Source organism: Cyanistes caeruleus, chromosome 3 (genome assembly GCF_971803275.1).
Source record: "Cyanistes caeruleus chromosome 3, bCyaCae1.hap1.1, whole genome shotgun sequence".
NCBI lineage: Eukaryota > Metazoa > Chordata > Aves > Passeriformes > Paridae > Cyanistes > Cyanistes caeruleus.
The window spans coordinates 44,473,453-44,486,987 of record NC_141703.1 but is presented as its reverse complement, the minus strand read 5'-3'; the positions used below and the strand labels follow the sequence as shown (position 1 = coordinate 44,486,987).

The window sequence follows — 13,535 nt, the reverse complement described above, 5'->3', positions numbered from 1 at the left end:
CCTACTTGCAAATTCTTTTCATTGTTAATGTAACTCAGACTACATAAAGAACCTAATAAAATAATGAGCTATTAGTTATTAAAATTAATTTGATATGTATCAAAGTATCATATTAACATTAATACCTTGTGTTTTAATTAAGCTCATGAAAGCCAGTACAAGATAAAGATGAAATGAGAAAACAGCACTATCTAATAACATTCCTGTTGACATTCTCATAGCATTTTCTTCTGACCGTTTAGGATAATGTTTTCCATAGAAGGCATTCAAATTTCTCCAGAAAACTGAAAAGCTAGTTGCAAAAATCAATTGGTAAAGCCCTGCAACCTGTATAAAATTTTGTGCAATAAAAGAAAAGCTCATATTTATATCAAATCCCTATTTCATAGTCTTTAACACTTTAACACATAGTTTTCAGCATTTCACTGCCATTAGATATTGCAGTAAATTTTATTATGTTGCTTGTTTCAAAACATTTTTCGTACTTTTTTCATGTTGTTAGGAACATTTTCATGATATGACTTGAAAAAAAGTTAGGTAAATGAGCACCCAGATCATCATGAGACTTTTCTAACAAGCATTTTACTATTTGTTGTCTTTATAGCATACAGCTTTCCAAGAACAGTTATAAGGACATTGAACTGAAGGTGAAACTAAAAGAGCAGAACAAGGTGAAGATAGATGGTCAAGAGACTGTATATACACAGAGTAAATTTTTTTTTTTAAAATCTGCCATTTAAAGAAATTTAAATGGCAGTCTATGAATTGAAGAAAGGTACTCAGCAGCTTTTGTATGGTGTTCAGCAATACTAGGACAAGTCTAGGGACTGAAATTATTTTTTTAATAAAATGCCAGTAGAAGACTAAGCAGCCCAGCTCTTCTAGAGGTCCCAAGTCCTGATAGGCTTCTGTCATAACTTGTTCCTATTTTGCGAGACTGAAATTCATTTTAGTGCAACACATTTTGAAAGTTGCCAGAATTGCTGCTGAAAAACCATTTCATTAACACAAGTAAACAACACAGGGAAAGAATTTGATATGGAATCTTACAGAGAATTTAAAAGTCTTAAGAGAATCTCTTGTCAAGTTTCTTCTGTCACTTTGCTGTCTGGTATATTTGTATGCAGACACAAATGCACACACTTGCACACACATAGGCATTCTTCTATCAAAGATATGATTATCTAGTATCTTTACTTTTTTGAAAATCTAGCTATATAAAAACATCATCTTCTAACTGGCCCAGAGATAGTAAGTGCAATGTTACTTTTGTCCTTCTTTTTTTCAATTTTTAAACATTTCTATTTTGGATATTCTATATTTTATATTCTCTATAGGATATACAATATTTTGATGGTTTTGAACTGAAATTATTTAATTCAAATTTCTATAATGAAACATGACTCATTAATGTTGGTTGTCATATTGATAAAATAATATTTTGGTTACATATTGATACAATATTTTATCAATAACAGAGTTAAGTACAGAAAAGTACATAGTTATAATTCATTATAAATTATAAGTAAAATAGAATTTGGTGGTAAAGGGCTTTCTGATTCTGTACTGGGCTTCATTTTAGTGAGAAGTTACAAAAGAAAATTGCTAAAACTCCCTGTCAGACTAGTATTGCTTGGGTATGGTTTGAGGTTACGAAGTGACCACCTGAGTGCAATTAGGCTGGAAATTCATGAATGCATGTCACTTTGGGGAGTAAATATTTTATAACTTAACAACACCAATCTTATTATCCTCCACCCAAGATATGTGTGTCACTCAGCTGAACTGAGTTTGAGTAATGGATCATTAAATGGAAGTTTTTTTGAAGGCTTCCTGAGAACTCAAAGTGCACTTGGCCAAGGGATTCACACAGTTTTCTGTCAATGTCAGAACTATCTGTATGTTGTTGAAAGGGATAGGAAGTATTTCTTTTGATCTTCAGTAAAGTAGGAAAGAAACAGAAATCCTTCCAAGGCTTTTAAAGTATTACATTTTAAAGCATTTAGAAGTTAACAATTGTACATTAAGCTGAAAGTTCACTTGGATACCTCTCATTATTCTTAAGTATTATTCCAATACTTCTGTAGTGGAAGAAGTGGGAGTTATCTGTGTTGTAAATTTAGCAGTTTTTTCTTCTTTCCTATTGTGCCTTCACTACTCCAACGGGTCAGTCATTGAGTACTCCAGATAATATTTTCTAGGGATGAATCTATCATTTTCCAGTGCTCAAGCAGTTCAAATTCAATGACTTGTACTCATCTTGATGAATGTAAGCAGAACTTTTTTTTACAAACTTTTATTTCTTATGACAGAGCTCTTGTGAACCTAATCCTTGATTCTACTAGCAGTAACTTCATTCATGAAGCCTGAGGTGTGAGATTTGTCTTTTTCTCATTATTGTCCCATGTCCTCTGGTGGAAGACATTAATAAATGCTGTCACTACCTTTCAAAATTATCTTTCTTCTACTAGCAACTAATTTCTCTGTATTCATGGGCTGAATTATTTTTACAGTCTCTTTTCTTATGCCCTCATTAATAATTATAATTTCACCTGGAGTATTTTTCTTTAATATGCCAGCATCTATAATGCAAATAAATCTATTCAGGAAGTAGAATTTTTATAAGTGAAGTTTGATTTTTTTAATTTCTTTTTTTTTAAATCTGCAGGTGCAGCTTCCTTTGCATGCATATTCATATACATACGTATTTCTGTACATACATACTTCAGCCAAGAAACTCTAAATTATCAGTACATATTTTCAGTAAGACTAGAAGAACACTGAGAGTCTGAAGAAACCAATTAGTATTTCTAAAAATTCTGACACTCTTTCAAAAGAAAGTTATTTTTGGAACTGTCAGCTTAATATTTATTTCTAGCAAAATATGGCAATTCTTTACTGTTGGCAGAACTCAACAATAAAATATAATAAAACAGGTGTAAACTTTTATCTGTATGAAATAACTGTTACCAAAATGAATGACATTTTTAATGAAATTGCAAGTTTAGTTTAAAAAGATGGAATTCTCCTGTTTAAATTTTAACATGTGATGTGTCCATTTCAATGTAACAAACAGAACTATTCTTAAGCAACAATGAATCAAAATTACACCATTTCTGGATGCATGTAATTTCTTCTTCAGAGATTATGTATGGACATACAGACACTGACAGGAATGATTAATGTGGCCTCTAATTATTTCACCTCTAAAATCTGGAAATTTTAATTAGTTTTTGGTGTTAAAACATGCTTATCAACCTAGTTTACAACCTAAATCCTGATATCTCTATTCTTTATATGGATCTCTGAGGAAAGCACTTACATGGAATATTAAAAAAGTTCTCTTTCAAGATTCCAGTTTTACTGGCTAAATAAGGCATTTTACTCCAGTCTTCTAAATTCCATATTATAATATATTCCTGAAGAATCTTTCCTAAACATTTTTTTGTTTGTTTGTTTGCTTGTTTGATGAAAACTCTTCTAATTTATGTAGAGTAGTATTTCAGCATTTATTCAGACTTTTTTTTAAAAAAAATAATTTGGGAATTACTATATATCTGTTTTAATGTGTATATAGATGTGAATTAACTTAGTCTGAAAAATACCTCTTCAAGTGAGATTTTGAAAATGAATGTTTTTCCACATAAAGTATTCTAATATTATCCTAATGAATTTTCAACATTGGTTGTGTACAGCAAAAGATGATTAGAGCTGTCCTGTTAAACTGTACTCCAAAATCAGATGAATGTTGCATGGTCTTAAAAGATACACTCTTTGTTAAATTTCTTGGAGTTCCATGAGTAAATTTTAGTAGGGCAAATCTCATTTAATAGAAAAGCCAACAAAAAACCCCAAAAGAACAAACCTCCCCAAAACAACATAAATAATTTAAATTTAATTAAATAATTTGAATTTAATTGAAAATAATTTAATTAGCAATAATAAAATTAATAATAATTTAATTTAATAATTAAAATTTAAATTTAATAATTGCATATTAAACAACCTGTATGAACCAAAAAACAGAATGAAACATAAACTAAGAAATTAAAATATATGTTTCTCCAGTTAGCCTGAAGAAAAAAAACACTACACTGGTTTTCAATGTCATGTGTTTACAGGAAATGTGAGAGATTGAGAATTTTCTAGTTAATTAGAAATTTCCTTAACCAGAGATTACTCAGGAGTTTTTTTTTTTTCAGAAGCAGAGAAGAGAATTCAACTAAATTACAATTACTTTAAACACATCAAAAATTAATTTTATATTTTATTATTTGAGATTTAATCTGGAAAATTTCTAATGGAACTTTTTCCATTGAATTCTCTGTCATCATCAGTGATAAGGACAGGTTACACAAAAGGACGTCAGCTTAAGAACACTTCACGGCATCATACCTGTTTCACTGGCCTGAGCTTGGAGACTGAAACCTCAGTTCTAATTCACCCTGCAGTCTAGTAAGTATGAATTCAAACCTGCTCAGATTCACAGGTCTCAGTACACTAAACAGAAGATGCCTAAAGGAGGTGAACTTCAAAAGTTGTCTCTGAAGTCCCAACCCTCAAGGTGTTTTTTGATTCCTACCTCACCACTTTCATTATGACACCCTTAAGGCTGATGTCTGTACGTCTCAGACATAAGCTAGAAAATCTTGATTTCTTCATTGATAATAAAAGATATTCATTCAGATGTAAATATCCATATGGGTAAAAGCCTGGAGTTAAATGATGTGAAATCCACCCCTAATTTTCAAATAAACATGAATTATACAGCTTAAATTTAATTTCAGGTATGTGAATCCCAGCTACATGTATGTTTCATTTATTCTGCCAAATTGCTGGCAACTACATTGAATAGCAAGAAGCTAAGTTTCTAGACTAACTAAAAAAAAAAACAAAACAGTTTATGTTCAATGTATTCCATGCCAAAATTTTGGAAAGTTGTTTTTTAGTCCTCTGAGAGCTTTTGAACTTCTTTATTAAATTATCTAGAGATCTGGAATGTGAAAGTTTGTCATATATTTCAAGTCATCAGGCTCACACTACACTACTTATGCTTATAAAGCTATTTCTTGGTTTCTCTTCTCAGTCATGGCTGAACTTGGCCGATATTTTTCTAGAGTGCCCATTTGCAATGTGGAGATCTCTTCCCAGCAGAAAGATGAAGAAACTTCTCTGCAGTACTCCAGTGCACACACATCTGTGGATTTCTGAATGATACATGGAAACTCCATCTAAAATCACAGTCTTCAAAATAAAGTCTAGATTACTACCTAACTCCAAATTATGTAAGAAAGTTGGTTTCAGTTTGGAGCCTGGGAGTATAGAACAGTATGGGATCTACATGGCAAGGGAGTCACTCTGTGGAAAAGGACCTGGGGGTTCCAATGGGTATCAAGCTCAATATGAGCAGTGTGCAGCTGCTGTGGCAAATAAAGGCCAGGATGCTGGGGTGCGTCAACAACAGCATCACCAGCAGAGATAAAAAAAATATTTTTTGCCTCTGCTCAGTGCTTGTCACACCACACATGCATTGCTGCTTTCAGGTTTGGTCCTCACCAAGCAAAAATATGTTGGTAGACTAGAGAGGATTCAGAGAAGGGTCACAAAGGTGACCCAAGGACTGAGAAGCTGCCTTATGAGGACAGGCTGGGAGAAATGGGTTTGTTCAGTCTTGAGAAAAGGTGGCTTTGGGGAGACCCTGTCACCCTGTCCCACAATTTAAAGGATGGCTACAAAGAAGTTTTCAAGGAGTCACACGGAAAAGATGAGGGGTCATGAGCACAAGTCTGGGGAGATTCTGACTGGACAGAAGAAGAAAATTTTTCACAATGCCATTGGAATAATGCCCTCAGGAAAGTGGTGAATTCCCCAGTGTTGGACACTTTTAAGACTCAGTTGGACAGCATGCTGTGCCATCTTATCTAGATTTTGCTTTTGCCAAGAAAGGTTGGATTAGATGATCCTTGAGGTTGTTTCCAGCCTGATATTCTATCATTCTATGAGTCCATGATTTGTAGCTACTAGCTGTAGCTTGGCTTTATACAAGAAGAAACTGACACTTTGAATCATGAGTCATCTGCTTTTTCTGGCCAGAGTGTTCTTGACATATACTCACTTAATTTCACTGTACTGAATTGTGAAGGCTGGATGCCAGCTTTGGAGAGGAAAAAAAATACCTCCATTCTTTGAGTGTTTTTATAGATCTTAATTGAGTCTCCTTTCCAATAAAATAACACTAAAATGTTATCTAATGAAAATTAATTACTTTCTCTTCTTTGTATTAAACTATAGCTTTGTCTCATATATTTATTCCTGAATTAGACTAGTTTGGAGGATCTGGATGGAAACAATGCAACCTTATCCATAACCAATTCTAAAAGTCATGGTAATGAACTAAAATTATTATTCAGTATTTTTGTTGCATGATTCTTGAGAAAATTCTATCAGCTTGAAATATAAATACATTAAAATATGGGCTTAAAATTAAAAGAGAATAAGATCCACCTCTCCTACATTTCCTTCTCTTATTTATAACCTATCTACCAATCTTTGCAGAGACATCTGTGTAAATTTGACTGTGTTCCCTGGTTCTCTATCTTTTCTGACCATTTTAGCATAGGATCATGTGCCTGAGAATGCTGTCTCAGCAGAAAAGGACAGCTTTCCTACAAGACCAAGCAGTTAGCTGGGGGAAAGTATATTAGTAAAGTGGTTGCTGTATGCCAAGGAGAAAGCAGGAGAATGAGGCAAGCTTTGCTTGCTCTGCAATTCTTTAGAAGCTGCTGAATTCTGTCTGGTCTCTCTCTGGGGGCCTAAAACAACTTCGTAATGACTAAAGAGGGAGTTGCAGTTAATTAGCCCTGAAGATCACAAAGTAAATTTTTATTGCTCTTCAATAAAATGTCTTAGATTCTTCCTAAATATAACAAAAACTTCTGTCATCTTCCTATTCCCTTTCCTTTACAGTTCCTATGAGAAGTGATCAATTTGTTATGTTACTTAAGTCAGCTTCTGGCTAAAGTGCCCTTTGTAAGAGAAGACCACATTTTTCTAGTTTGTAATTGCTCAAACATTCTGCTACAAAGAAAAAGACCCTACCTCTCACCTCAGAGAATAGAAGAGAAATTAACGTCTTTTCTTCACTGCACATGCTAGTTTTGTCTGGGGAAAGGTTCATTTTCTTCACAGTGGCTGGTATGGGCCAGTGTTTTGGATTTGTGTTGAACAAATATGGTTGGTAATATAAAAATGTTTTTATTATTGCTGAGCAGCTCTTACAGAGAGCCAAAGTATTTTATGACCTTTTATGCTGCTCATGCTGTACTACTGGCAAGAAAGTTGTGGGTGCATGGGAAATTGGGAGGAGATACTGCTGGGACAGGTAACTCCAACTGACCAAAGGCATATTCCATACCATATGCTCACTATAGACAGTGAGGAAGGAAGAAGAAGGAAGAGGTGGGGTGTCTGTAGTGATGACATTCGTCTTCCCACATAGCTGTTAATGTGTGATGGGGCCCTGCTCTTCTGGAAAAGGCTGAACACTTGCCTGCCCATGGGAAAGAGTGAATAAATTCCTTGTTTGTTTGTGTGCATGGCTTTTGCTTTCTTTATTAAACTTCCAATCTCAACCCATGAGTTTTCTAGATGTTATTCTTCTGATTCTCCACTGATCCTGCTGGTGGGGGAGTGAGTGAGTGGTTGGATATGTCTTGGTTGATGGCTGCAGTTAAACCATGACACATCTTAAGATAGTCTGAGAGATGGTGAAGTGTCATGAAATCTTACATTCTATAATCCTTTCTATATCACAACATACCCACAATGAAGGCACAGGGTAATGGAAAACAGTAAAACATCTACATTTATATCACAAATATATGACAAATTATATAAAAAAGAAATCTGAACTTCATTTACTGCCTAGAACTTAATGAGACAAACATGATGGGAAAGCCTATAAAACTGAAGTAAAAAAGGAAGAGATCAGAGGAGACTTCAGGTGTTTCAAAAGCATGTAACATTAAAGATTGCAGTGAGTGGGTGAACAGGCGAACAGGATCCTTGAGGGAACAGCAATAGAAAGAAAGACTTGCCAATGCCACCTTACTTTTGTTTCCCTCAGAACCAGTTTCTCTGAAGAACCAATGTAGTGAAGCTCTGAAGAGAATGCACTGCTAGTTACTGTGAATAGTATAAATGACCACTCTTGCAGTGTGCTGCTGGACTTTGTCTTGTGAATCAAGACAGAATGTCAGAGGTAGGTGATCAATTGACACATATATTCAGTAAAAACTGGTGTCAGGCTGAGATGGAGAAAGAAAGATGTTTGCTCAAATATTAATGTCAGCTCTGTTTTTCTAGTATTTCCTGAATGGGGAGACTACAAAGAATTTCACACTCTTTCGACAGCCCAAATTCATTTAATAAGCAATGCACAGGTGTTTTGCCAGTATTTGTCATGATTCTTCTTCATAGTATGCTACTGATGGTATTCATCATATGATCATTGAATAATTTAGGTTGTAAAGAATCTCCAGAGTCATACTGTGTTCATCTTACTTCAGTCCCAAGCAAATAATGAAGCTCAAATTCTCTTCAGAAGTTCCCTGGAACTTTAGACTAAAATACTAGGACTCAGAGTCTGCTGGTATTTATATGATTATTTGATGGAATCAGCTTCTCAAAGCTTTGTAGGAAGCTACAATAATTTTTCAAAGCTGAAGAGTATTTGTTTATTTTACTGCCTAACCCTTTCGTTGACCCTATTGAACCATTGACAATATGCCAGAAATCTCAGAGACAGTTTGTGCACTCTTTCTTATTAATTCTTTTACTGGCATCTGTCAGTCTTACAAAGCAATATATACATGTGTGTGCATATATATATATATGTATTTCAAAACGCAAGGCAAAAAGAAATTATTTTTTTCTGCCTAAAATGGAATGAAAATTATACAAAAATATTGTAGTGCGTTGATCCTGGCTGGATATCAGGCATCTACCAAAGCTACTCAATTACCTTCTTCCACAAGTTGACAGAGGAGAGAAAATATAGCAAAAGGCTTGTGAGTGAAGGACCAGGACTTAGTGTACCTAGTTTTTAACTCTAAGATCTTCAGAAGAGGTGTTCTCCCCTTTTATTTATTGTATATAATGTTACTATTCTCTTCTTCATTACTGAGAATGAGTGGAATTGAACTAATCACTTGTGTGCTGATTACAAAATATGCTGTTCATTCCTGATTAACCTCTATGAACCACTAAGAAATATTGAGCTGACCTGACATATTTTCATTGTTCCCTTTGTGGCTTGTCAGATACTTAATCACTATCGTTTTGTAGAAATTATTTTTAACTTTGTCAGTGTACATTTTTATTTTCACATCGTTACACCAAAACTATCACTATTTGGAATGCTCACATTCAAGTCAAATAGAATAGAATAATTTTTTTCAGAAGCAATAGTTTTAATGTGGAGCAAATTACAATGACCTTGAATTGAAACAACACAGAAACAGAAGGTTCAGAAAGAAGCTCATCTTTTTAAATAAGGAAAATATTGACTGTGTCATCATTGACAATATTTCAAGGGTTATATATGTTGCTTGGTTATAATTAAGTAAATTATCGTTAATTAGGGATAAACTGAGAGAATCAATCTAAAAGAATTAATAAGGCTCAGTTAATAATATTTGATTTCCCCTCCTGAGTGTGCTCTTGTTTTCAGGCCTTCTGGTTAGAGTTCATTCCACCAAGAATTATTGCCTACATCTGAACCAGCCCACATCTGAACTTTTTTCCCAGTCAGTTGTGGTGGGTTGACCCTGTCTGGATGCCAGGTATCCACCAAAGCTGCTCTTATCACTCTCCTCTGCAGCTGGACAGGGGAGAAAAAATATAATGAGTATATTATAATATAATATCTCATGAGTTGAGATAAGGACTGGTAGAGATTACTCATTGAATACCATCATGGGCAAAGCAGACTCTGCTTGGGGATCTTAACTAAATTTATTAATAAAAAAGTTAGAGCACAATAATGAGAAATAAAATAAATCTTAAAAACACCTTCCCGCCACTCCTTCTTCCTTCCCAGCCTGTACCTCTTCCAAGTTTTCCAAGAATTGCTCCTGCTTGGGTCACACTTCCATGGGGTACCATCCTTCTGGCACAGCCTGCTCCAAAATGGGTCCCCCACATGGTCCCAAGCCCTACCAGGAATCTGCTCCAGTGTGGTGTCCTCTCTCCACAGGTCTGCAGGTTCCTGCCAGGAGTCTGCCCCAGCACAGGCTTCTCCTGGGCAAAAACTATCTTCCAGCTAAAACTATTACATTACCTCACATATAAGTGTCTACTGTGTATCTGTCTACACTTGGTGAAAAATCCTACTTGTGTCTGAATACATTTCCAACTTTATTCAATTTTTCGTTGCTGATTTTATTTCTTCCTACCTTTAAACTTTCCAAAATTATTTCTTTTTATTTTCCCATTCAATTTGCTTCAAGAGTGATACCTGTGTTTCTAACTCTATCTATTATTGTAAAAACTATGCACAAATAATTTAATCAGTACGATTTTTATCTATATTTTCCTTATTTTTCAGGTTGTCTTAGGTTCCCCAAGATAAATTATTTCCTGGAAATAACTGAGTTGTGATGAAAGAAGGTTTTTTCTGCATCAGGATATACCACTGCACTCCTACAGGTTCACATTGTTTATATTCAGCTATCTTGATTCAGCTGAGAGCACAATAGAGAAATAAACTGAGAAGCAGTGATGAATGATTAAAGACAATAAATATGTAAGGCTCTCTTCTTTCACATCAGTGGCACATGACATAGCTGATCACAAGGCATAATTATCCTGACATGCAAGAAAACATATCAGAAGAATATACCAGTCTCCATGTTCCTGGAATGATTATGACTGAAGATATAGCAGACATTTCTATAACAGGACCTTCCTTTGGGGTCTCATTAAATATCTGGGGTTTTATTTATAAAAAGGTGTTTGGGGTTTTTTTGGGGTTTTTTTGGGGGGGATATAAAATATCTAAGTAGTAACATCATTATTGTATTTGAAAAAATGAAGTAACATTATAGGCTTCCATATGTAATTCAAGCAAATATGAACTGCACTAGGCAACAGTAAAAATAACTTACAGTTCTGGTACAATTTCCTTTAGCAGAAAGCCTCATACAATAAATTTTATCTGCCATTTTAGTATATTTCTGAATTCCATACTAGTACATAAAATGAGGTAACATAGCAGCAGCCTGATAAATATTTTATATATTCTGACTGGATAAACAGATTCAGATGCATCCCAATACATGATGACTACCATTAGTCATAGTCACCTCTTTATGGCCTCAGCCTTCTGGAAAATTTAATTCATTTGTTATGCTCTGTGCATAACACGACAACCATGAATATAACAGGCATTTGTTCTTTGCCTGCAACAGTCAGGTCACAGTGTCCAAGTGTTCACAATGTGCATTCAGTGTTACTGAGCAGGGAGCATTTTGGTCACGCTGATGTCAGATAGGAAGCTGCAGTCATGCAAGACAGGTAAGTGCTATCAGTGCCTCATGGACATCCATTTCCACAGAAGCTGAGGAACAGCACAGACTCCAACACTTCTGAGTCTCTTTGCCCTTTAAAAGGGCAAAACAGAGCAGGTAGGTTACAGAAACTTAAATCAAATATACTAGTAGGTCAACCCAAACTTTCATTGCTCTGTAAATATATCTGTAGCAAAAGAGTAAGAAAAAAAGGAAAAATCCGCAAATTCGCTTGTACTTTCAAATCATCAGGGTTTTATTAATGCAAAATCTACACAGATATTCTTAAATTTTGGAAAGTACACACTGCCATCAGAAAGAACAAAACCTTATTCAGTCAGAAAAGGCAAAAGTTGAAGTATTTTCTACCCAAAAAAACCAACCAACCAACTAACCAACCAACCAACCAACCAACCAACCAACCAACCAACCCAACCAACCAAACCAAACAGAAAAAAACCAAACAGAACGAAAAAACAAACCAAACAAACAAAAAACCCCAAGCAAAGAAGAGATGGAAAGAAGGGAGCAGATGGGAGAAAGTCCTAGGCATCCTGAGAGCATTTACTTATCAGCAGGACTAGAATAAGGTCCTATCTCCTCAAGGAGATTTCACTATTTTAAAATCTCATTGATTTCCTTCCTCAAGAAGAAAAAATAATTAGAAGACAGCAGGGAAATAGCCATGCATATTTTTCTTTCTTTTAAATACTTAAATACAATTTAGAATAAAGAACACCCAAATTGTATAACCCTATTGTAAGAATTGTCCCATTTTTTGTAGCCAGAGAAAAATATTCAATGCAGATAGCACTTCTAAAAAAAAAATCACCTTATCACCCTGACTTAATGTATACCAGTGATCAAGTAATTTGTAAATGTGAATTGTAGCTTTCTCTGAAAACAGACTCATGTAACTACTAGCTAAAATGTGCTCATTTGGAACACAAGTGAAGGAACTGGTTTTCTCCACTGAAAGTGACAGGACTGTTCCTTAATGTTTTGTAATTAGAACATACTTCTACTTAGGTGTCACTTAACGGACGGCAGGTTCAAATTCCTTTGCGATGCTGTGTTGGGTGCAGGTGTAAAGGTTTTGGTATGTGGAGACAGCTGCAGGAATGGCCTCTGCTAGGAGCTACTGGGGCTGCCCTGATCCAAACACAGACATTCACAGCTGGATCCAACAGACCCAACACGGGGCTCAGCTGAGCCCAGCAGCCACCGTGGTGGCAGCTCCTGGAACAGGTAGTTAAGAAAAAGCAAAAATTTCACACAAAGGAAGGAGAAGATTTTCTGTTCTTTTTACATTTTATGAGGATACTAATACACCCAGGCACCACAACACAGATACAAGGGAAACCTGGATTGAAAGTAATGATAAAAGTAGAGTAGTTAGGAGTCTGCTCATATACTTCATCTTAAAGAATGAAAAAATAATTACATAGATAGCCACTCAAATGGAATAAGAAGACTAAGCCTTAAAATCCTTTAAAAGCTTCTTTACCAATCTAAATGACCCCTTTTTTCACTCTATATAGTGGATGATTGGATACCTACCTCACAGCTAGCTGCCTGCACTGCTCATTTTAATTTAAGGTGTCTAAATCAGGAACTGAACCCAAGTGGTACTTATGGAACATAGGCTTATTCCAAGGTTTTACAAAACTTAATTACAGGACACAAGGGACTTCTATATACAAAAACAAAACAAAACAAAACAAACCCCCCCCCCAAAAAAACCCCTGAAACTACAGAAGCAGATGCATAGCTTACTGAATTTATGCATTAAAGTGGACAAATAAATAGACATGTGTAGAATGACACAGAGATATCTGTGCAAACCCTCATATGTTCAAAAAAAGTAAACCAGACATGTCAGACAACCTTTCAATACTCAGTAAAATCACACATTTTATGAAATTTTTATTATCTAGTGGCTTTGTTTTATCATATATAGATATAGAT

General features: G+C 34.9%; 1 long non-coding RNA gene across 1 annotated transcript; it reads left to right on the top strand.

Moving 5' to 3' along the window:
• The first annotated feature begins 1,835 nt into the window (after positions 1-1,835).
• On the top strand, positions 1,836-6,502 carry LOC111926196 (uncharacterized). The gene is made up of 3 exons (XR_002862761.2): positions 1,836-2,269; positions 4,338-4,455; positions 5,087-6,502. It is a non-coding gene; the product is annotated as an uncharacterized LOC111926196 (long non-coding RNA).
• Positions 6,503-13,535: the final 7,033 nt, after the last annotated feature.